Here is a 24,133-nt window from a genome sequence, read left to right as displayed (position 1 = left end):
CACTGCTTAAAAAGCCTTCTCTCAACCCCGCCCAGGTTGATAACTACAGACCGGTCTCACTACTACCCTTTCTCTCTAAAACACTCGAGAGAGCAGTTTTAAATCAGGTCTCTGGTTCCACTCCCAGAATGACCTCCTGGACCAGAACCAACCTGGATTCAAAAAAGGACACTCTACCGAGACGGCTCTGTTGTCTGTGACTGAAGCGTTGAAAACTGCTAGAGCTGCAGGACAGTCCTCAGTGCTCATTCTGCTGGACCTCTCGGCCGCCTTCGACACGGTCAACCATGACTTCCTCCTAACTATACTCTCAAACATGGGGATCTCAGACAATGTGCTGTCATGGTTTAGATCATACCTCACTGGGCGCCCGTTCAAGGTGTCGTGGCAAGGACAGCTGTCCTCAGCCCGCTCTTTATCCAATGGGGTTCCCCAGGGTTCGGTACTGGGTCCCCTTCTCTTCTCAATATACACTGCCTCTCTTGGTCAGGTTATCCACTCACATGGCTTTTCCTACCATTGCTTTGCTGATGACACCCAGCTATACCTGTCGTTCTCACCTGAAGATCACTCAATCTCTGCACGGATATCGCAGTGTCTCTCTGACATATCCTCTTGGATGAAGGAGCATCACCTTCAATTAAATCTCTCAAAGACTGAACTTCTGGTCATACCAGCAAAACCATCTTTTCAACACAACCTCTCTATAAGCATCGACTCTCTCTCTCTCTCACCGACAAAGGTTGCTAGGAACCTGGGTGTTATGGTTGATGACCAGCTCTCCTTCACGCACCATGTGGCCTCGGTTGCTCGATCCTGCCACTTCGCGCTGTATAACATCAGGAAAATTAGACAGTTTCTGATGCAACAGACCACCCAACTCCTGGTACAAGCAGTCGTCATCTCACGCCTCGACTACTGCAATGCCCTGCAAACTGGCCTCCCGCCTGCGTAGTAAAACCACTCCAAATGATCCAGAATGCAGCAGCACGTCAGGTCTTCAACCAACCAAAACGGGCACATGTCACCCCGCTGCTCATTGAGCTCCACTGGCTACCAGTTGATGCTTGCATCAAATTCAAAACTCTTACAATCGCCTACAAGGTGATGACAGAACAGCTCCTTCCTACCTGCACTCACTCCTGAAGGCTTACGCTACCTCCCGGCCGCTGCGCTCCTCCAATGAACGTCGCCTCGCTTTGCCAAACACTCACACAAAGCAATCCAGACTGTTCTCATACAGAGTTCCCCAATGGTGGAACAAACTACCTTCCACTACCAGATCAGGAGAATCTCTCGCTATCTTTAAGAGACTCCTGAAGACAGAGCTCTTCAAAGAGCACTTACTCTCCTAACACCTCTAACACACTAACTACTTCTAACCCCATTTCCTTCTTCCCCTCCTTCACTTCTCTATCCCTTTATTTCCCTTCGACCTCCTTTAAGCCCTATCTAAAAATGGGTTATCTAAATTCCTATTACTTTGTACTTCATTATTGTAAGTCGCTTTGGACAAAAGCGTCTGCCAAATGCAATGTAATGTAATGTAATGTAATGTTAGCAGGAAAACCTAGGGAAGAGCCATTTCAATGCTTTATTCCGTGGCTTTCATGATAATAGATTGTAAATTGATATTAATCTTGTGTATTAATTATACAATAGAAGATTTTAGAAATATCTATTTGAATCCTTGAACATTTTTTGTATTTTCTGGTTTGTTTGTTGTGTTTCTAGAACTTGAAAAGGAAGCAGTGTTGAAGTTGTTGGCATATGTCATTTCCAAATTCTATATACAACTGTTTTTTGTGAGTTCAGACTGATTCCTTCATATATTGTGTTGGTTATTTTTGTGAACAAAGTAAACCCTACAGCAATTAAAGCCTTTACTTTAAGCCTTAATGTTTCCTATTCTACATACTCCTGACAGTATAAAAGCAGTCATGCTAAAAAAACAGTAGAATCTTAAAAAAAAAGCATGAAATACATTTTTGGTCATACCGCCCAGCACTAATGGCTAACACTACCATTTTTTGTCATACATTTACCTCCGCAATGCATTTTAGATCACGTTTGAGTGAAATTTATACAAATAAAAGCAGACAATGGTTTGGTAAAAAAAGAGAAGCTAAGACTAAGTTAGCTAGCGGAGTGTAAAAATGAACACTCTCTTTCACTGGCTCTCTTGACTTGTGTCTACACAGCAGCACTATGATATGGAGTTCTGTATGCTTAAAAAAATTACTTTACGGTAAACAGTTCAATATGAATTAAAAATAAAATTGTCATTAATTCATGTAAATAATTTAATATTTTCACTTTTTTGGTCAAAAACTGAAAGGACTTCTTAGGTAACTTTTGGAAGAATATTTCAGTTGCATCTCTATGTTTATTTGGGGGCAATTTAGGGGTACTATGAGGTAGAAACCAACATCTAAATTCTCTATATATAAATATCTAGTAAAAATGCAGTAAATACTGCAAAGTAAATACTGCCTTTCTGGAATCAGGTCATCTTTTTATCACTCAACTATTCACAGTAATGGAAATTTTGACCCAAACATTTGCAGAAACGGTATTATTCTTTACATAAACAGTCTATGTTGTCAATGTTTAAGTACAGGGAAAATGAATACATATTCATTACAGCACAGACAGCAAGAAAAGTGTGTAGGCTTAAGAAAACAACCTTCTTCAATGTTGCTGTGAAAAGGTTGACAAAGTGGGCTTAGATAACCGATCACTTACAAAGTGACTCTTCATAGGAGCATTACGAATATTAATGCATTCTTTATTTGTCTGTGTCCTTCAGCCTGCTGTTCTTCGCACTCTGATGATAAACGAGTAATGATAACAAGTACACAGCTTAAAAGCTTCTGGAAACCCTGGAATGAGCTGTGACGGTGGTGCGTTCCTCAAATATATAATCACAAGGTCACCGCTTATAACCCTTTCATGCTGCACTGCCAGAAAGAATATGTTTAACCTCAAATGAACCGCAGTCTCTGGTCTGCCACTGCATTCTGCTACTGTATCACTGCATACGGCACATCCCCGGCATCCCAAACCTGTGATAGAAGTTTCAGTTACAATCCTAGATGATTCTTTACTGAAACCTGACACTGTAAGCTAAATTTAGTTTTAGGATTTTTTTAGGCCGCATTGTACAGTTTTCATGGGAGTGAGATTGTACATATTAACAGACTAAAATATTTATGTATTTACTAATATATATATATATATATATATATATATATATATATATATATATATATATATATATATATATATATATATATATATATAGCTCTGGAAAGAAATATGAGACCACTTAAAAATGTAAAAGTTTATTTGATTTTACCAAATTGAAAACCTAGAAAGCTATCAAACCAAACTGAAGTGCTTAAATTTTTACACCAGGAGCAAAGAGCATTGTGTAAGACTGGTGGAGGAGAACACGCCAAAATGCATGACAACTGTTAATAAAAAAATAAGGGTTATTCCACCAAATATTGATTTCTGAACCCTTAAAACTTTATGAATATAAACTTAATTGCATTTTTTGAGATCTGAAAGCTCTGCATCTTTTTTCTTATTTCAGGCATTTCTCATTTTCTGCAAATAAATGCTCTAAATGACAGTTTTTTTTTGTTGGAAATTGCGAGAAATGTTGTCCGTAGATATATACATAAAGTTTAGCCTGTAACATTATAGAAATAATGTTCCAGGAACATTCTGAAAACGCATGACATAATAATGGTTTGAATCACAAAGTTATTAGAATGTTTCTCACATAATTTTTCTAGCTAGATGAATATTAACAGAATGGAAACATCACCATTTTTAAAACGTAAATTAAAACACTGACACTGTGACATTGCAGTGACGTTAACAGACCTTTTAAAAATGTTAAAAAAAAAAAGTTTCTCAGAGCAAGTTTGTAAGAATGTTAACTCTAATGGTTAGAAAATATTCTACTATTCAAAAATATAGCATCACAAAAATAATAAAATAATTTATTAAATAATTGTAAAACCTTTTAAAACAAACTCTGCTCCAGAGTCTTCTTTTTCCACCGTTTTCACATAAAATACCATGGTGCTCTTTTTCTTTTTTTCCCTTCTCATCTGAAGTGAGCTTTGAATTGTGGGGCACCGAGGGCCACAAAGGATACATCAGTTGCGTCCTTCAGATCACTCCAACCGTTGGCTGCAATTCTCAGCTGTATCAGAGGGATCCTTAAGCTTTGATGATTACCCAACTTTCAGCCAAGAAACGCAGCCTACTTTGATTCTTGATTCTAGTAGGGGTGGGGGTATGGAGATAAGGGGAGAGTTCATTGGTTGGAATATGGTGATGAGACTGGACTGCGATGGGGGTCTTAAAATAGGAGACAGATCTGCTTATTGAGGGTCTCTAAATTTTTACTTTTTACCAAGATCAAGAAAAGAAAACCAATAGTCAGTTCCTTCAGGAGGTGCCACTTCCAGTCCAGAGAGTGTTTTATCAGTGAAATTCCAAACGAGGGAAAAGAGGGGTCATTAAAAATGCGTGAGAAATGGAAAGTGTGCCGCGTGAAAGTGAGATTAGAGCTAATTGCACAAGTCTCGAAGCCTTGTCCACGTGAGGCTGGCAGCCCTGTTTTTATACAAACTAGCATTGCTACATGAAACAGACCTTGCGACAGTTATTACCCCTCATCTGCTCTCAAAGTCTGCAAGACTCAGACACAATGTTTCCCATTAGACTTCTAAGACTGGATGCGCCTGCACGTGACAGTGACCGGTTCCTGACCAACTCACTCACCCCTGACTGCAAGTACAGGCTGAAGAACCCCAAAAGCTCATTCACAAGTCTTCTCTTGTACCAAGTCCAAAAATAAGACAATGATGCTCTCAGTTACAGGAGACACAGTCCAGTTTCACTGTCTGTGCGCTGGCGTAAGCTGTTATGTGAGAGGCAGATCAAGTGTCAAGGTCATAACTGGACCTTAAGTAGGTCAAAAGGAGCCGGCTTACAACTTGCTAAAATAACAAACCAGACCTGTGCTTTCGTGAGGGGTTTGGCCATTCTGCCAAAAATAAAAACCAGAAGCTTTATACTGGCTTTCCTAAAAATTACATTTAGTAATAGATAAAATTCTGTCTAATTTTATTGATTAGCAATAAGCAGATATATCAGAGTGGCTAATGCGCATTGTGTGTTTATGCAGATGAAGGTTGTATATGAGATTATTCTGGTGTGGTTGATTGTTGGAGATCGTTGTAGCTTTTCTTCTGCCCTTTGTTGTCCAAACATGGCATACAGCAATTAGTCCTGGTGTCAACGATGGAAATTTCATTTTGCTTCTATTTCCACTATCAATAATTAAACAAAGCCCATTCAGACCTCAAAACACAATGTAATCCATATGCAACTATACCTACACATGCAGTACATACAGGAGCTTATGGCTGCAAACACATGCTTACACACTTACTATTCAGCTCTAAAATCTTAGTAAACTTCAGCACTAAAGGTTCTAAGGATTTATTTGTTTCCTTTTACTTTTATTTTCTGTTTTATCTTTTGGCTTTATCATTTATTTTATTAATTTCATTTTTTTATTTTTTCCTTTTTAATTCCATTTATTTCATCCTTTTGTTTTTTCTATCTTTTGTTTGATCATTTATTGTATTTCTAAAAATAAATTTTATTTCTATCATTTACTTTCTTTATAATCTTGGTGTTATTTTTAACATCATTTTTTGGTCTTTTACTTGTTGGTGTTTGTCATATTTTATTATTCTAATTATTTATCTCTTTATTTTATTGCTTTGCAATTTAGCTTGTCCACTTATCCTTTTTATTCTGAATTATTTTATTTTTCTTAATTAAATCTTATAACGCTTGTTATGTTTTATAATGCTTTTACCATTTAATTTTTTTTCGTTTTGCTATGAAGCTCCTTATTTTAGCTTACCTGACTAAATACTTGATATTAATTTTAATGTAATTCTTTTCAGTCCTTGTGCTCATGTAGCAGACATTAACCGGACAATGGACACTGGACGAGAAAAAACAGCCACACTCCACACCGGAATATGATGCTCTGCGTTGTTTATTCTGAGTGAGACATGGGGCAGAATTAGTGCACAGGCATACACACACACAGGCTCTGTCTCTCCCTCCCCTACTTCTCTCTCTCTCTCTCGCCAGCTCAGCAGCTGCAGTGCTTTTTTTTTTTTTATATATATATATATATTCACAAAATACATAAAATACATATAACTATAAAAAATGGAAAGCTACAAAAAATTCACAGATCACTTGTATAGAACTAAATGCTAATAGAACAGCAGTATAACTAACTCCACATAGGAGAAACAATGCTCACATTTAAAACATGTATTTTCAATAACCAACAGTTAGCTATATAGTTAAAACATTGGCAGAGCACATGACCAGTTAAACTACACAATAAACTAAAACAGAGAAAAATAACTGATTCAAATATTTTTTAAATTCATTTTTTTTAACCAACTCTAAAGTTATAAAACATTAAGTAAACCACTTTTAACATCGACTCATACCTGAGTGAGACATGGGGCAGAATTAGTGCACAGGCATACACACACAGGCTCTGTCTCTCCCTCCCCTACTTCTCTCTCTCTCTCTCGCCTGCACGAGGCATAAAAAACGGGTGGAGTAACACCAGCATTAAAAGTATTAATTAACTTAAAAGTTTGAAAATATAAGTTCATATACATGTTAACCAGTGCTGTCAACCATATTTTCAGAAATCACTTAAAATATTAGCTTTTACTTATTTAGAAGTAGAAATTAACGGGAGAGAGTAAAATGCCTTCTTACCAGCTCAGCAGCTGCAGTGCTTTTGGGGCATTTTGCCGCGAAAGCTCAGTATCAACAGGAACGGTGCCACACTAATTAGCGCCCCACTCACAACAACAAAGGGGGAACCCCAAAAATAAACAATATATTCAATTATATTAACACTTTTTTTTTTAAAATATCTCTTAGGTTTTTACAATTTTAACTATTTAATAAAGCTTGGTGAAGTTCACTAAAAAGTTTAAGGGAGAAAAGAGCAGAGAAAAAAAAAAATATATAATAGAAATAAATATATATATATTTTTTAGAAAAAAATAAAACAATTAGCCGTTAACTCCTTTTACCATGGCTACATACTTCCCCCTGAACTTCACAAAGCTTGCCCACCAGAGATCACATCTCATACAACTTAACAGGACAATAAAAAGAAGTCATGAGCAGACACGTAATACCACTATGCAACATAAATGTCCCAACTGCTAGGGGAGAGAGGCGACAAGGAGTTGATCAGGCTCCTTAATGCAATCTCACTCAGGGGATGCCTTATACACCACCCACTGGTATAAGCTCAATAGACCATATATCCCATTCACAAAAACACAATCAGTATAACATTTTTTTTTTTTTTTTTTTTTTTTTAGGACAACAGGGACTTTGCCAAATCTCTAGCTGAATGATGTGCTACTTTCTGTGTCATACTCTGAATTAGCCTATTAACAGGTTTCACTAGTCTACCAGCCCGTGTCTTCACTTGAGTCACTATTCCAGTAACAGGTGGATCTACATTTTCGATGGACACCTTGCTGCTGTGTTCTTGGCTTTTCTCTGTGTTAGCTCTTGCCGTTTCAGTAGGGGCTGCACTCAGGATGTCAGTGGTACTCCGCTGAGGGTGACTAGAAGTAGATTCCAAGTCTACAGTACTGAGACGACGTTCCATCTCTCCACATTCAGATGTGCATGAACTGCCTGAAGGGATACTAGTGCCACCTAATGTAGCTATCCAGCTAGCTGTTCGATCTTCTTTGTCAGAAACTTCCTCAGACTCCAAAGAAGACATAGAAGATCCTTGAGCTTGTTCACGACTTGACTCTGAATCGTCGAAAGACGGCTCCACTCCAGCATCTGTGTCAAAGGGCAGAAAGTTTACTTGTAACATTAAGTTCCGATGAACCACCTTTTCTTGACCAGTGTTGGTGTTTCTCACTCTGTAAGTGTGGCACTTGGGATCTTTTGAAACTACCACATAAGGTGTGGACTCCCACTTGTCTGCCAGCTTTCGTCGACCTCGCTCACCCTTATTGGCCAGCAATATGCGATCACCTTCCTCAATGTCACAGCCTTTCATTCTTCTGTTGTACAATTCTGTCTGACGCTGTCGGCTCACGTCTGCACTGGCCTGAGCAAGAGCTGCAGCTTCTTTGAGGTCGGCCCTCATGCTGTTGACGTAGCTATTATAATCAACAATGTCACTGTCTCTTCCAACATTGTGAAACACTACATCAACTGGCAGACGAGGGGTTCTTCCAAACATAAGGAAAAATGGGGCATAGCCAGTAGATTCATGAGCCGTGCAATTATACACAAAGGTCAGGGTCTGCAACATTTGTGGCCACTTCTGCTTAGCTCTTGGTGGCAAGGTCCTGATCATACTCCCAAGCGTGCGATTAAATCTTTTGACGTGGCCATTGCCCATGGGGTGATAGGATGTGGTCCTTGATTTATTTACCCCAGCGATTTGTAGCAGTTCTTGGATTAAGTGGCTTTCAAAGTTGGCGCCTTGATCTGCATGAATCCGCTCAGGAAAACCATACAGACAGAAGACCCTGTCCCACAGCTGACGGGCCACTTGCTTTGCAGACTGGTCACGACAAACAAATGAATGGGCCAATTTAGTAAAATGGTCGGTGACCACGAGGACGTCCACAGATTTACCCTGAGAGTCTTCAGCAGACCAAAAGTCTATGCAGGCCAATTCCAATGGACGTGTCGTTCTTACACTCTCGAGCGGGGCTCGCCCTTCTGGTTCGGGGGTTTTGCTCACCACACATCGCTTACAGCGCTGGACATACTCCCGAATTTCTCGCTCCATGTCGACCCAGAAAAATCGTTGTCTAGCCAAATAGAGTGTTCTGTACTGGCCTTGGTGCCCAGCATCGTCGTGGATGCCCTGCAAAACTTGCTTAATGAGGGAAGCTGGAACAACATATTGGTAGCGTTTCTTGCCTGACAAAGGATCTTTACAGAGCCGATATAGTATTCCATCCAGCACTTTCAGCTTATTCCACTGTTTTAGAGTTTTCAGTGCCCTAAAGGTCTCTTTTGCCCTCTCTCGTCTTGATGGCCTTGTACCACGGGTGACATAAGAAAGAACTCGAGACAAAACTGGGTCCTCTTGTTGTTTATCTTGAAGCTCTGTCAGTGACAATGCTGACAGCTCGCTCTGGTCAGGGGCTACCAAACTGAGCACATCTTGGGACAACAACCCTACTCTTGCCTTGAACCCTACGCTCCACTCTGTTTGACCATTCATGATAGCGGAGACCTCTTCACTGGAAAGCGAGCAGCAGGCTAATTCTTGGTGTGGGGACAGAGGTTCTACCGCCTGGCACTGCGTGCTAGCCACAAAGGTGCGTTGGACCACATCCTCTTTGTAATGTTCTGCTTCCTCCAGCAAAGCTTTGTAGGGCTCAGCAACCAATCTTTGACTGACACAGCTACGAGTAAAGGGTTGTCTACTCAAGGCATCTGCCACCACGTTCTTACTGCCAGGGATATACTGGATGCTGAAATTGTATGGTGCCAGCTTAGCAACCCACCTCTGCTCACACGCGTCAAGTTTTGGCTTAGTCAAGATGTAGGTTAATGGATTGTTGTCCGTCCAGACAGTAAAAGAGTTGCCTTTTAACCAGTGACTGAATTTGTCACAGACGGACCACTTTAGAGCCAGAAACTCTAGACGGTGAGCAGGGTAGTTGATCTGAGCGCGGGTGAGGGCTTTACTGGCAAAAGCGATGGGACGGGCTTTTGTTTCCCCCTCTGGCACCTGAGATAGCACAGCGCCCAGGCCGTCTAAGGAGGCATCCGTGGACAGTATAAATGGCCGACTGAAGTCAGGGTGCGCAAGCACTACAGATTCCAAGAGTGCAGATTTCAGCTGTGCAAAAGACTCACTGTGCTCTTGCTTCCAATCATCTGGCCTCAACTTTCTGAAAGCAGCGGCTCCCTTTCTGTTAACTTTTCTGCCTTTAGGTGCAGCAGTCAACGAAAACAGTGGCTTGGCAATGCTGGAGCAATTTGGTATAAAACGTTGATAGTACATTATCATGCCTAAGAATGCCTTGATCTTTCTCTGTGAGGGGCTCACTCCATCCTCCATCATAAGATCAGCCTCTGTCATAGCAGTGATAGCTTTGACCTTGTCAGGGTCTGTCGCCACTCCATTTTCGTCAATGATGTGCCCTAAAAATCGCACTCTCCTCCGCAATAGATGGCACTTCTTGGGAGCTAATTTCAGTCCATGAGCACTCAGCCTAGCGAACACCATCTCCAATCGTTTCAAAGCCTCACCCTCATTAGGCGCGTACACGAGAACGTCATCTAAATAACAGAGTAGGGAGAGGAAGTTTTGATCTCCGAATATACCCATCATGAGCCGCATAAAACTTGCTGGACTGTTACAGAGGCCCTGCGGAAGTCTGTTCATCTCGTATAGCCCCATAGGGGTCGTAAAAGCAGTGAACTTTTTATCCTCTTCAGCCATCTCAATGTTATAGAACCCGGAAGTGAGATCCATTGCACTGAATATCGCATTACCCCCTAAAGCAGCCAGACAGTCTGCTTGGTGTGGTAAGGGATGGGCGTCTTTCACAGTACGGCTGTTTAGCCAACGGTAGTCTACGCAGATCCGTAGGTCACCATTCTTCTTCCAAACAAGCACAATCGGCGAGGCCCACTCACTGGAAGACTTACGGATGATTTCACGCTCCTCCATCTCTGAGAGCACCTGTCGAAGCTTATGGTAGTGTGCAGGGGGCACGCGACGGTAGGGGAGTCTGAATGGCCGGTCGTCTGACAAACGGATGCGATGGTAAAAGTCCTTGGCCTTGCCACAGTCTAGTTTGTCTTTTGAGAACACGCCTTCATATTTCTGTATCAGCTGCACAAGTTGTTCCTTCCAGTATGTAGTCACCTCACACGAGTCAACATCGAGGTCACCCAGGCCTAGCTGATCCATTCTATCACGGAAACCGGGAGCAACTTGGGAACTGTCAGCTGTGGGACTGTCCACCTTCTGGCTTGACACTGTTACTTTGTTACTAGCAGACTGATTGGACTTTACATCAAGGTCCTCAAGGGCCAGACACGGGGATACATCAGCCACTTTTGAGTTTCTCTTAAGGGTGACCGGTTTATTACTTGGGTTCAAGATCCTGACCGGCACCCACCTTTCAGCATTCATGGAGGTCACCACCCTTCCAACCATGACATTTTTCTTGTGAGTCTGTGACTTGGGTGGTTCAACAAGGATGGCACTTCCCACTGAGACAGCAGCGGTTGCGGGTAGTTTGGCCCACACAAGATGCTCCTGACGAGGTAAAAGGGTAACAGCTTGCATGAGTTTAGCTGTGCCGAGTGCATCAGGAATTTCTTTGCCTTTCCACCTGTGTAGGCCAGATAGCATGTCTAAGAAATGCTCAATTTCAGGTTCACCTGAACTTTCAGCCATGTTGAGGACACGCCAGTAGTTGGGAGTTTCCTTGAGACGACTGAGGATGTACTTAATAACATTAGTGCCTAGAATGACTTCGTCACGCTGCCCAGGCACGACTAGTGTAGGTACATTGACTGCATGACCATAGACTTCCATCTCTATCTCATAGATGCACTTTGGACGCACTTGAACTCCACCACAGCCTATGAGCATGATGTCTGAATGTATTTTGCTAAGCTCAAGTGTTATCCCAGAGCTCTTAAGTTTCTGCTCGGCTTCTTCATTAATAGTACACGCCATGGACCCACTATCTAACAAAGCTCGCAGTGAAACCTGGCCTTTTACAAGAACATCAGTGTAGAACAGACTGTCAGCTTTCTCGAGCTTCATTACATTTTGAAACAGAACTTCATTCTTGCTAGATGCAGATTTGCAACACTCTTCATATAGTGACTTGCCATCTTCTGTATTCGGGGTTTGGTCCATTTCACTCACACTGCCCCCCACCAAGTGTGAGTGAGCTAGTTTCCCTGATTTGTGGCGGTAGGCTGGGGAGCTGGTGAAGCTATGTTGGGACAGTCTTTACGTTGATGTCCTACATCAAAGCAGATTAGACATCGTTTCTCTCTCATGCAGTGTGAGCGGGTAGAATGGGATGTATCGCTGCAAATGCGACAAGCTAGACCACGAGTCCATGACGTCACAGGAGGCCCAGAAGGATTGCGAGCAGGCTGGCTGGTACGTTCAAGAACCCTCTCCAACATGCTGAGTACACGCTCTAATGTATTAGAGTCAGACGCTGTATTGTCATTACGTTTGGAGATGTCATTGGGTAAACTCTGTGCAGCATTAACAACTGTGCATCCAACTTCGGTGTCTTTTTCAGAGCTTGTAATGGCTGTGGCAGTAGCAACGTGGAGCACACGAGGTTTTGGAACACTTGGAGTTTTGCGTGACCAACGTTCCCTCTGATGTTCATCTATGGCTTCTTGGACTTCTTCAAACGACCATTTAGTCATTGGCTTGCACTTGAATACACTGGATAGATCTTGGCTAGGGCAGTTTCGGATGAACATCATAGCTATCTCAGCATTCATGTTCTCCATCCTACTCCCACTGCTCAGTAGATGGCTATTAGCTCGCTCTGCTGTAGAGTTCAGACGTACCCAATAGTCAACTGGGCTTTCGTTGTCTTCAGGCTGTGTAGCGTAGAAGTCAGCTAACGGCAGGCACGACACAGGGCTGTCACTAAAGTAACGCCTCAGCACATCATAAATTTTGCTGGAACTCACACTTGTGTTAGGAGAGGACTTACTCTTTAACCCCACCTTTACTATGTTCTTAGCTCTACCTAAGAGATGACTCAGAATTGTGTTTGCTTTTTCTGTTTCAGGGCAGCTACTTTTCTTGAGATATAGCTCCATTACATCTATCCACTCCTGCACATTGTATTTGTCATTCTCATCACCTCTAAACATGGGTGGCTCCTTAATATCTGACCTAACTACAACACTGACTCTAGAGGTGTCAAGAGAGGTGCTAGAGATGTTGGAGCCATCCCTACCAGATGATGCATTAGATGTAGGAGTAGCTGGGTTTTGACTGGAAAGTATTCTATTTGCAATAGTTTCACCAATCTGACTTCCAAGTTCCCCTATCAACTCACGTAATTGCTGAGTGACATCTTCATTACCATTAGTAGGGGTTGAGCACACAGGTTTCACTGGCCCATTATTAGGACTACACTCCGGGCCTATAGGACTTTCATGATACAATGGAAGCATGTTTGTTTGAACTCCTAATCCTACATCTGCTCTGCTCACAGTTCTACCCCTCCCAAATACTGGAGTGCTCATATCAAATGTGAGGTGTCCTCGACCAGCCATATTTTGGTTTGTAACGCATTCAAATCAAACAATAAAAAAAATCATACAAAATAACAAAAGGGAAAAAAAAATTTGAAAACAAATCCCCAGAACAATGTGTGACTAAATGCAAAAGTTCATGAATTGTCACTTTAATGCCCGCTGAATGGAACCTTTAATCTTGCAGAACGATACCTCACGTGTCACAACAAACTGCTTGACCCCGGCGATCTGCTGCAGCTGATCAAAGGAATCCGGGTCACGGCACCAGTTTTATGTAGCAGACATTAACCGGACAATGGACACTGGACGAGAAAAAACAGCCACACTCCACACCGGAATATGATGCTCTGCGTTGTTTATTCTGAGTGAGACATGGGGCAGAATTAGTGCACAGGCATACACACACAGGCTCTGTCTCTCCCTCCCCTACTTCTCTCTCTCTCTCTCGCCTGCACGAGGCATAAAAAACGGGTGGAGTAACACCAGCATTAAAAGTATTAATTAACTTAAAAGTTTGAAAATATAAGTTCATATACATGTTAACCAGTGCTGTCAACCATATTTTCAGAAATCACTTAAAATATTAGCTTTTACTTATTTAGAAGTAGAAATTAACGGGAGAGAGTAAAATGCCTTCTTACCAGCTCAGCAGCTGCAGTGCTTTTGGGGCATTTTGCCGCGAAAGCTCAGTATCAACAGGAACGGTGCCACACTAATTAGCGCCCCACTCACAACAACAAAGGGGGAACCCCAAAAATAAACAATATATTCAATTATATTAACACTTTTTTTTTTAAAAATATCTCTTAGGTTTTTACAATTTTAACTATTTAATAAAGCTTGGTGAAGTTCACTAAAAAGTTTAAGGGAGAAAAGAGCAGAGAAAAAAATATATATATAATAGAAATAAATATATATATATTTTTTAGAAAAAAATAAAACAATTAGCCGTTAACTCCTTTTACCATGGCTACACTCAGCTGCATTGAAAATGAGGGCTAATTCACTAAGTGGTTTATAGCAAAGTTTCTGACGCTGAATATTCAGTGTTTAAGGGTCAAATTTGTCTGAATGAGGAAAAAATTTGGGGAAAACTGTGAGGAATTCATCTACCAAATCTTTGCCCCAGTAAAAAAGGGTAAAAAAGGAATTCTATTAAGAATGTTCATGCACAGAGTACACAGTTGTTAAGTTTGTGATGAGAAGTTCACATACACTCATCTTGGACATAATGTGTGACATAATTTGTTGCATCGCATTGTAGCTTTTAGAACATTTCTCACATACAGTAATGTTCCCAGCTAGACAAATAGTAACATGGAATAGTAATATGGAAACGTTAAAAGTAATGCTTTAAACATTACATAGAAACTCTCTACAAACATCCAGAAAACTTGACAGATTGAATGTTCTAAGAACATTAACTGTAACGTTCAGAAAACTTGCTACTAGAAATTTCAAACCTTTCACTTGGGCATATTTACCAAAAAAAAGAGGCTAAAATACGATTTTTCTCCATAATTTACATTTTTAGCTCAGTTAATATGAATATAATCTGCGCACAGTTTTCAACCCTTACAGATCACAAAATACTCTGTAAAGCATTTAGGTGCTCTTATCTGGACTTGTGTAACTTGTGGTTTCTGAGGCTGGTAACACTGATGAGCTTATTGTGTGCAACAGAAGTGACTCTTGCTCTTCCTTTTCTGATGAGAGCCAGTTTCATCATAATGTTTTTATGACTTAATTATTAATCTACAGTGCAAGATTTGACTTGTATGTCTCACTCACTATAGCAAAACTTCCCATTCCACCTTAAATAGTGTAGCAGGTACTCTGCATCAGAAGAGACTGGCAGGGTGGCCTATAGAGCAACATAAATAGCTGCTAATTAAGCAGTTTTCTTTTTACATTTATCTATTTTGACAACAAATGGGGTTCTTAAAGGGTTTTTGCCTATCTTAAGGGGGATTTTAACCACTTCCTGCTGTAATTTTTTTCCAAAGGGAAGGGTGGCACTCAAAAAACAAGGTGTATAATGGGGTATAAATGAGAAATGGGATTGTATTGGCATCAGATTGTATACATTTGCATTGACATCAGAAGGACTCCAGCTTAAAATAACTGTAAAATACAAGAAGAAGGGCCATAAATAAATTCAGTGTGAATGGACAACGCGTCAGATGGAGATAATGAGCAGTTGTCTGCTGTTTCCGAGCTTGGACCACATGCCGAGAGAGCTTGTGTGTGTGTATGTGTGTGTGTTTGTCTCCAGTGTGTCTTTAATCCCCTGCGTCGCAGCCTTATAGATATAGTAGCTGTGATCTAGCAGTCACTAATAGCACTGCTCAGCCCAGCTCTAATATCTACCCCAGGTTCTGCAGTGCACGGCTCAGCAGTGATCCCGCTCCAGACGTCTGCTCGGAGAAGAGCTCTGACCTGACTAAAGCTGCTGTAGAACCCAGATAATCAATACATCATCTACGAGAGAGAGAGAGACAGACCGAGGCTATTTGTCTGTGCCTGTGCTCCGTGTCTCATGGCATTACTGTTAGTGTCAGTCTTCATCTAGCCTGTGTTCACCATGTAACCCCTAATCATGCACTACAGAATCTCTGCTCACCCTCTACTGTCAATCCATACGCTCTCTCATCTCTCTCGCTCGCTCACTCACACTCCCGCCGGCACCCAATTATTAACCTCCTCTGCCCCGAAGAGGATAAAAACTGCTGGAGCCCATATAGAGAATCCCCACAGCAACTCAGATCCTTTTCCAGACCACCGCTTCTCAACTCTCGAGTCCTAAGATCAAACTGAAAGGCTGCAGGACAATAAACAGACCGTGTGTTTGCCTCTATGTAGTGCTATGAAATAAAAATAGCTGTCTAATGACCTATAAATACTAGGGCTGTGCGATTAATAATTTTTTAATTGTTATCGTAGGCCTGGACAATATTTCGATATCGGTATTTATCGCGATAAGAAATGTTTCAATAACGGTGATATCATTTTTGTGGCATATCGATATTTATTATTCACAGACAGGCGTTTTTTAGCGGCGTCAGTTCACTGCAGCGCCGAAAACAATCAGCCTCTGATGACGCAATCATACAGGCACATAGCCAGATAGGCTAGGCTAGTCTAGACCTGGTTCGGCTGCGCTCCGCTCCGCACCTAAAACCCACCCGCGATGAAGCGAAATCGACCGGATCTCAGCTCCGCTCCACAGCTAAAACCAACCCGCGATGAAGCGAAACCGACCCTAACCGAGCGGATCTCAGCTCCGCTCCGCACCTAAAACCCGCCCGCAATGAAGCGAAACCGACCCTAACCGAGCGGATCTCGGCTCCGCTCCGCACCTAAAACCTCCCGCGATGAAACGAAACCGACCCTAACCCGCTCGATTTCAGCGCAGGACATTTTAGATGAAGAATGAGCGCATAGTTGAGGGAGGCAGGTCTAATTCAGTGGTTCGGCTTTCAAAGGTCTGATAAACTTCAGACTTCAGCTTGCTCCAAATTGTTCTGGAGAGTGGAGCCGACCAGCAACAGTAATACATCCTTTCCTGCACCTCAAGCTGTTTCACTACACACAATATCTTCTTTATTCTGGCTTAAACACTTTTGTAGTTTATGTTTTAGTTAAGTTATTTATAGTTGATATAGGTTTGTTTATTTAACAGGGATATCATGTTCCATGAAGGCTTTTTGTATTCCCTATTCTGGTTGAAGCACTTTTGTTTTGATCTGTTAAATATGTTTACAAAAGAATAAGAAGCTCTGCCTCTGTTGTGATGTAAAGTTATTTATATTGGTAATATGTATATAGGCTATAGGTTTATGTTTGACAGGGATGTCATGTTTTTATTTTGCTAAATGCAAATAAAAGTGTGCATTGATTTATTCTGATCATTTTTTATTTCTAAAGTATTATACAGTTTTTGTGATAGGAGGCTTTAAAGACTTAAATTTAAAATTTCAGACAGTAGTGTACAGATTTTTTCAATTGCAGGGATTCTTAGCAGTTTTTCTGAGGCCTTCAAAGTATTTATATCGATATCAAAATTGTATCGTATCGACCGAAATCAAGGAATATATCGTGATATAAATTTTGGCCATATCGTCCAGCACTATGTTATCGTAATATAAGAGCTGCGATAATGCCGTAAATAACCGCAAGCTCAAACTGTGTTACCCACGTGCAGCAACGAAGGGAGTTTCTCTTACTGCAAACTATGATCATGTTGAGGTAGAGAGAGGTTATGTGGGGTAGAGTGAAGTCGAAGGAGGCAGAGTGAGAGTGAGATAGAATGTGGCAGAGGAACGGTGAGTGAGATAGAATGAAGTAGAGTGAGGCATAGCTAGCGGGTGGTAGAATGTGGTAGAGTGAAGTAGCGCAAAGCAGAGCTAGGCAAAGTGAGGTAGAGGAAAGTAGGGCTGGGTAGAGTGAGACTGAGGGAGGTAGAACTAAGTAGAGTTAGGTAGAAGAAAGAAGATATGGGTAGAGTAAGGCTGAAGCAAAATGATGTAGAATGAAGCTTAGGCAGACGGAGTTAGAGTGTGGTAGAGTGAGGCAGGTAGAATGTGTTAGAACTAGGTAGAGTGAGGTAGAGGAAGGTACATGTAGGTAGAATGAGGCTGAGGCAGAATGAGGTAGAGGGAAGTAGAGCTAGGTAGAGTGAGAGTGAGGTAGAAGGAGGTAGAATGATTAAGAGTGTGGTAGAGTGAAGCAGAGTGAAGGCAAAGCTAGGTAGAGTGAGGCTGAGTGAGGTAGATCTAGGTAAAGTGAGGCTGAGGCAGATGAAGGTAGAATGAGGCTGAGGTAGAAGGAGGAAGAATGAGATAGAAATAAGTAGAGTGAAGTAGAGGAAGGTAGCTAGCGAGTTACTGCAAGCTGCAGCCAAGGGTTGCCAGGTTCAGCAAAAAGTCCTGCCAAAAGTCTGTCTGAAAACCGCCTATCAGAAGCCAAATCTAGCCGAAACTAGCCCAATGCCTAAGGTTGCCAGAGACATTAACAATACAGCACATTTTCTTTTTGAATGGTTTGCAATTAAGGCTTTTTGGTGGCCGCAATAAATATAAAAGTTGCCAAAAAAAACAAGCCACTGGTTTAATTTTCATTCATGACTATCAAACAAGCCGAGTTTGGAAGAAAAACCACAAACCTGGCAATTCTAGTTACAGAGTTACTCTGGGAACTCTGGCTCCTATAGTAAGGTTTGTAATTTTATTTAGGTAAGTCAACTTTCAAAATATTCTGCAAAATCGGTCCAGGGCCCTAAAAGTTTAGCTGTGGAGGTGCAAAGTTTGGACACACTGCATTTTCTGTATTTTCATGACTATTTACTATTTTGTAGCTTCTCACTGAGAGCATCAAAACTATGAATGAAAACATGTGGAGTTTTATGTACTTAACAAAAAAGGTGAAATAACTAAACACATGTTTTGCATTCTAGTTTCTTTTTTCCTCTGATTACTGCTTTGCACACTCTTGGCATTCTCTCAAAGAGCTTCAAGAGGTGGTCACCTGAAATGGTTTTCCAACAGTCTTGAAGGAGTTCCCAGAGGTGTTTAGCACCTGTTTTGTTGGCTCTTTTGCCTTCACTCTGTGGTCCAGCTCACCGCAAACCATCTGGATTGGGTTCAGGTCCGGTGACTGTGGAGGCCAGCTCATTTTTTGTTTTTTGTTAAGTACAAAACTCCACATGTGTTCATTCATAGTTTTGATGCCTTCAGTGAGAATCTACAATGTAAATAGTCATGAAAATGCATTGAATGAGAAGGTGTGTCCAAACATTTGGCCTGTACCGTATTGTGACGATCGTCGTAGGGTGTTTATGTGCGCCAGCCTATAGTGTGCCTGTAGGGGTGGGGTTATGCTAATCCGGGGCAAGCAGGGCATTATGGGGGTGTGTTGTGGGTGTGTTAGAGGGACCCACCATCTCTGTGGATGTTAGCCAGTTTAGCCACTTGGGGGGTTTTAGCTGTGTGAGCGGCTTGGGTTTCACTTGCCAAGCACTTGTAAGAGGTGTAAGTGAGCAGTACCCTGTTAAATAAAGAGCTTCCTGCTAAGAGCATGCTTCCTGCTTCTTCATCTTCCTGCCAGTCGTTACAGTATCATCAATACTGTTTGTGTGTACGTGCCCCCCCGAGCGGACGCGGAGGCTGCGTGTGACGTCATACACACGACCATCGCCAGGCTCCAGACACAACACCCGGATGCTTTTGCCGCTCTCTCTGGTGACTTCAACCACATCACGCTGGACTCCACACTGACTTCTTTTACCCAGTATGTGGACTGTCCCACCAGAAAAAACAGGACAATTGACCTCCTGTATGCTAACATCAGTGATGCGTACACCGCCATCCCACTGCCCCCACTTGGAAAATCTGATCACAATCTGGTTTTCCTGAAGCCTCATTACAAACCCTGTGTGATGAGGCAACCAACCACAACACGCTCCTTCAGGAAGTGGTCTCAGGAGGCAGAGGAGACCCTGAAGGACTGCTTTGCATCCACAGACTGGAGTGTGCTTCAGGACTCTCACGGTGAGGACATTGAGGGGGTAGCAGACTGCGCAACTGACTATCTGAACTTTTGCATGGACATTGTGGTTCCTGTAAGAACTGTTCGCTGCTTTGCCAACAACAAGCCCTGGATTACAAGCGACGTAAAGGACCTCTTAAACAAAAAGAAGAGGGCCTTTAAAGACAAGAACCAGGAGGAGTTGAAGAATATTCAGCGTGAACTCAAGTGCAGTCAACTCCACCTCTCTGCAGACCAGGTCACAGGGGCGCTGAGGAGACTCCGCTCAGGGAAATCAGCTGGACCTGACGAGGTAAGCCCGAGACTTCTTAAGGCTTGCGCCTTTGAACTTGGGTTACCCTTGTCGAATATCTTCAACATGAGCCTGCAGTTGGGGAGGGTTCCTACGCTGTGGAAAACTTCATGCCTGGTCCCTGTTCCCAAGAAACCTCGCCCCAGTGAGCTCAACGACTTCAGGCCGGTAGCTTTGACCTCGCACATTATGAAGACCATGGAACGACTGCTTCTCCCACTCCTCAGACCCCAGGTACAGCATGCACTGGACCCTCTCCAGTTTGCATATCGGGAGAAGATTGGTGTTGAGGATGCAGTCATCTACCTCCTCCACCGAACCTACTCTCATCTTGACAAGGGGAGTAGTGCTGTGAGAATCATGTTTTTTGATTTCTCCAGTGCTTTTAACACCATCCAGCCTCCACTTCTCAGAGACAAGCTGGTGAAGATGAATGTGGATCCTCACCTGGTGTTCTGGATCACAGACTACCTCACCTGCAGACCACAGTACGTGAGGCTCACTGACGGCACATCGGAGACTGTGGTCAGTAGCACTGGAGCACCACAGGGGACTGTGCTCTCCCCCTTCCTCTTCACTCTCTACACATCAGACTTCCAGTACAACTCTGAGATGTGCCACCTGCAGAAATTCTCGGATGACACTGCCATCGTTGGGTGTGTGAAGGGTGGTCAGGAGGAGGAGTACAAGAGACAGGTGGATGACTTTGTTGCTTGGTGCCGACTGAACCAACTGCAGTTGAACATATCCAAGACCAAGGAGATGGTGGTGGACTTCCGTAGGTCTGGACCACCCTTGCAGCCAGTCTCCATCGAGGGGGTTGATGTGGAGACAGTAAAGACCTACAAGTACCTTGGTCTGCAGCTGGACAACAAACTGGATTGGTCAACAAATACAGACACCCTGTACAGGAAGGGACAAAGCCGGCTCTATTTCTTGAGGAGACTGCGGTCCTTTAACATCTGTTAGAAGCTTCTGCAGATGTTCTACCAATCAATCGTGGCCAGCATTCTCTTCTACGCTGTGGTGTGCTGGGGAGGCAACATGAAGAGGAGAGATGCATCACGGCTGGACAAGCTGGTCAGGAGGGCCGGGGCAGTGGTTGGAATGGAGCTGGACTCTCTGGTTACAATAGCTGAGAGAAGGACTTTGGATAAACTGCTTTCTATCATGAACAATGATAGTCATCCACTTCACACCACCATCATGAAGCAGAGGAGTGTGTTCAGTGGCAGACTGCTGTCACAGAGCTGCACAACAGACAGACTCAGAAAATCCTTCATTCCGAGAGCCATCAGACTCTTTAACTCCTCCCATCGGGGACGGGATGCTGCTGACGACTGAGTTTAATCCAGGCACACCACTTGGACATTATTCAAACACTTAATTATTTATATTAACACTTCCCCAACCTCGCTTACATTTAAGTATACCTTACTCATGATTGGGTATTCACATTTTCACATTCTCTTTTTAGAACTGTCTTGTAACGTATGCATACTTATATTATATTATATTTCTATGTCACATCAGTCACTTTCATAATCGATGTCATTGCACTCTACTCTGTTAATTATTTAATTATTTATGACCATTAGCAACATCTACTGCACTGCTCCGTTTACAGATAGATCCTTACCTTGTATAGTTAGTTTTTTTTTATAGCCTTATATATTTTCTATTCTTCTGTGTTTTGATTTGTCTGAGTATGTTTCTTATTGTATTGTGTTGTTGCTGCTGGATGCCTAAATTTCCTTCGGGATAAATAAAGTATCTATCTATCTATCTATCTATCTATCTATCTATCTATCTATCTATCTATCTATCTATCTATCTATCTATCTATCTATCTATCTATCAATACGAAACACAAATGGAGGGCATGGTCTAAATAATCGTGACTAATCAACTAATCAAAAAAAATTGTCAGATTAGTCGACAACTAAAATAGTCATTAGTTGCAGCCCTAACTAAAATGTCCAAATATTTGCATGTCAATATGTACGAAAAAAAAAACAACATTTTGTAAACTCTAAACTGAATGATGTGTCAGTCTGAAGCATGTGGACAGATGGGTGAGGAGAAAAGCAGGTCTGGGAATTCCCTCCGACAGTGATGGATGAGGGCTAGGAAAGCAGCATGGAGGCACCGAAGCTGATCATATCCAGGCGCTACTGAAGGCCAATAAAAGCTGCGATAGCTTCATTAGCGTGAGCGATGTTAATGCGAGCGTGTGCTCAGGCAGATCTTCACTGTGTTTTTGTTGTGTTAACAGTTTCTACGTGCAGCATGTGTCTGAGAACAGGAGGGAGAAGCCGAGCTCCACAGAACGCAGTTCAACTTTACACCTGCCAAGAGCAGCACACGAGCTATAAATACATTCCTATCTGACTCACCAGTTAACACACGCATGCTCTCTCTCTCTCTCGCCCGTTCTCTCTCTCTTTCCTCCTGCGATCTGGGCGGTGGCACTGCCCACTAGGCCAGAGATGGATCTATAGGCTGATGTTTTGATCTGGTTCTGATTAGCTCTTATTGGGTTAGGCTACATTAGCACATTTAACACGCACTCCTCACCTTCTCTCAGCTCCTGCGTTTGTTTACTGCTGCTTTGGTAATTGCAAGAATATCCAATTATTAGGCAGTTTGCTGAAATCAGAGCCAAATGCTTTTTATGATGGGAAAGGTTTATTATGATTTACATGTTTATTGAGTGCTTTTTCTTCTCCATCCATGGAAAATCTCATCACTGCACCACAGCAGCTGGCAACTGTTGGTTGGTATATTAGTTATGTCTCTGTATGAGAGTGCCTAAGTGCTAGGCAAAGTATCGTCACCCGTTAAACAATAGAAGAAGAAAAAGAATCAGAGTTGTGCCAAAATCCCCTTCGCTGACTTCTTTAATGTGCAGGTGTGTTCCGTTTTATTTGCAGGATGGGTAGAACAGATTATGCTGCTGATTGCTGTATCTACTGTAACTGTAGATCTACTATAACTGTATATTTCACACTATAAGGCACACCGGATTATAAGGCGTACTATCAATACATTTTTTTTTTCTAGTTAATTTTCATACATAATGCAAACCGGATTATCTGACACTAGTAAGGAAGAGGGGTGTCACCATGTTTTCCTTCTAATTCAGCAGGGCTCGTCGCTGAGTGGCGAGACCTGTAAAGCTAAGCTAAGTAAACAAAACTGTAATTCAAAAAATATATATATATCATTTTAAAGTCAAATTTACACAGATTTCTCTCCTGAAAACTGTTTTTTTGGGTGAGTAAATAACTTCCATTTATTTGCAGTAAGCTTAGATTTCCACATTTCCACTGGGTGCAGCAGCCTGACAGCGCTACACTGAGGAACTCTGAGTGCTCCGGTAAGACAGGTGATATTAGCTAATGGTTCGTCCCACGTAGCTTGTTTTAACATAGTAAACATGCAGGCTACAGTCCAATATACTCACCTCTGAACAACAAAAGTGCTAACGCTTACCGCAGTTAGCTGCTTACGTTAATACAGCTCCAGCATTGTGCTGGAGAAACTGAAACTCCGGTATAAAGCTGTACTTCAGCTGTACTGTACTTTACTGCTCCTTATAACCTGACTGGTAAAATTCATACATAAGGCACACCGGATTATGAGGTTTACTGGGGATTTTTAAGAAAATTTAAGGATTTTAAGCGCGCCTTATAGTTTGAAAAATATGGTAACCCTTATTTATAAACAAAAATAAAAGAAAACAGAGGGAATTATGTCTAGTTCTGCTGCATGATGCAGATCCACACTGGGTTGTTGACCAGCATGATCTGTAAGGCAGCACGTTATTGGAAAAAAAAAATGATGCTGCAATATATTATTACATTGCAATATAAATAATACAGGGTT

General features: G+C 42.0%; 1 protein-coding gene and 1 long non-coding RNA gene across 6 annotated transcripts in view; both read right to left on the bottom strand.

Annotated features, from left to right (window-relative positions):
• Window positions 1–24,133, bottom strand: part of kcnh7 (potassium channel, voltage gated eag related subfamily H, member 7) — a 130,362-nt gene that overhangs the window by 87,380 nt on the left and 18,849 nt on the right. The window lies entirely within an intron of this gene.
• LOC111192644 (uncharacterized) lies at window positions 6,080–14,369 on the bottom strand. The gene is made up of 2 exons (XR_007439097.1): window positions 14,049–14,369; window positions 6,080–6,657 (listed from the first exon to the last, which is right to left on the bottom strand). It is a non-coding gene; the product is annotated as an uncharacterized LOC111192644 (long non-coding RNA).

Source organism: Astyanax mexicanus, chromosome 5 (assembly GCF_023375975.1).
Source record: "Astyanax mexicanus isolate ESR-SI-001 chromosome 5, AstMex3_surface, whole genome shotgun sequence".
Classification (NCBI taxonomy): domain Eukaryota; kingdom Metazoa; phylum Chordata; class Actinopteri; order Characiformes; family Acestrorhamphidae; genus Astyanax; species Astyanax mexicanus.
This window is presented reverse-complemented; position numbering and strand designations above follow the sequence as displayed.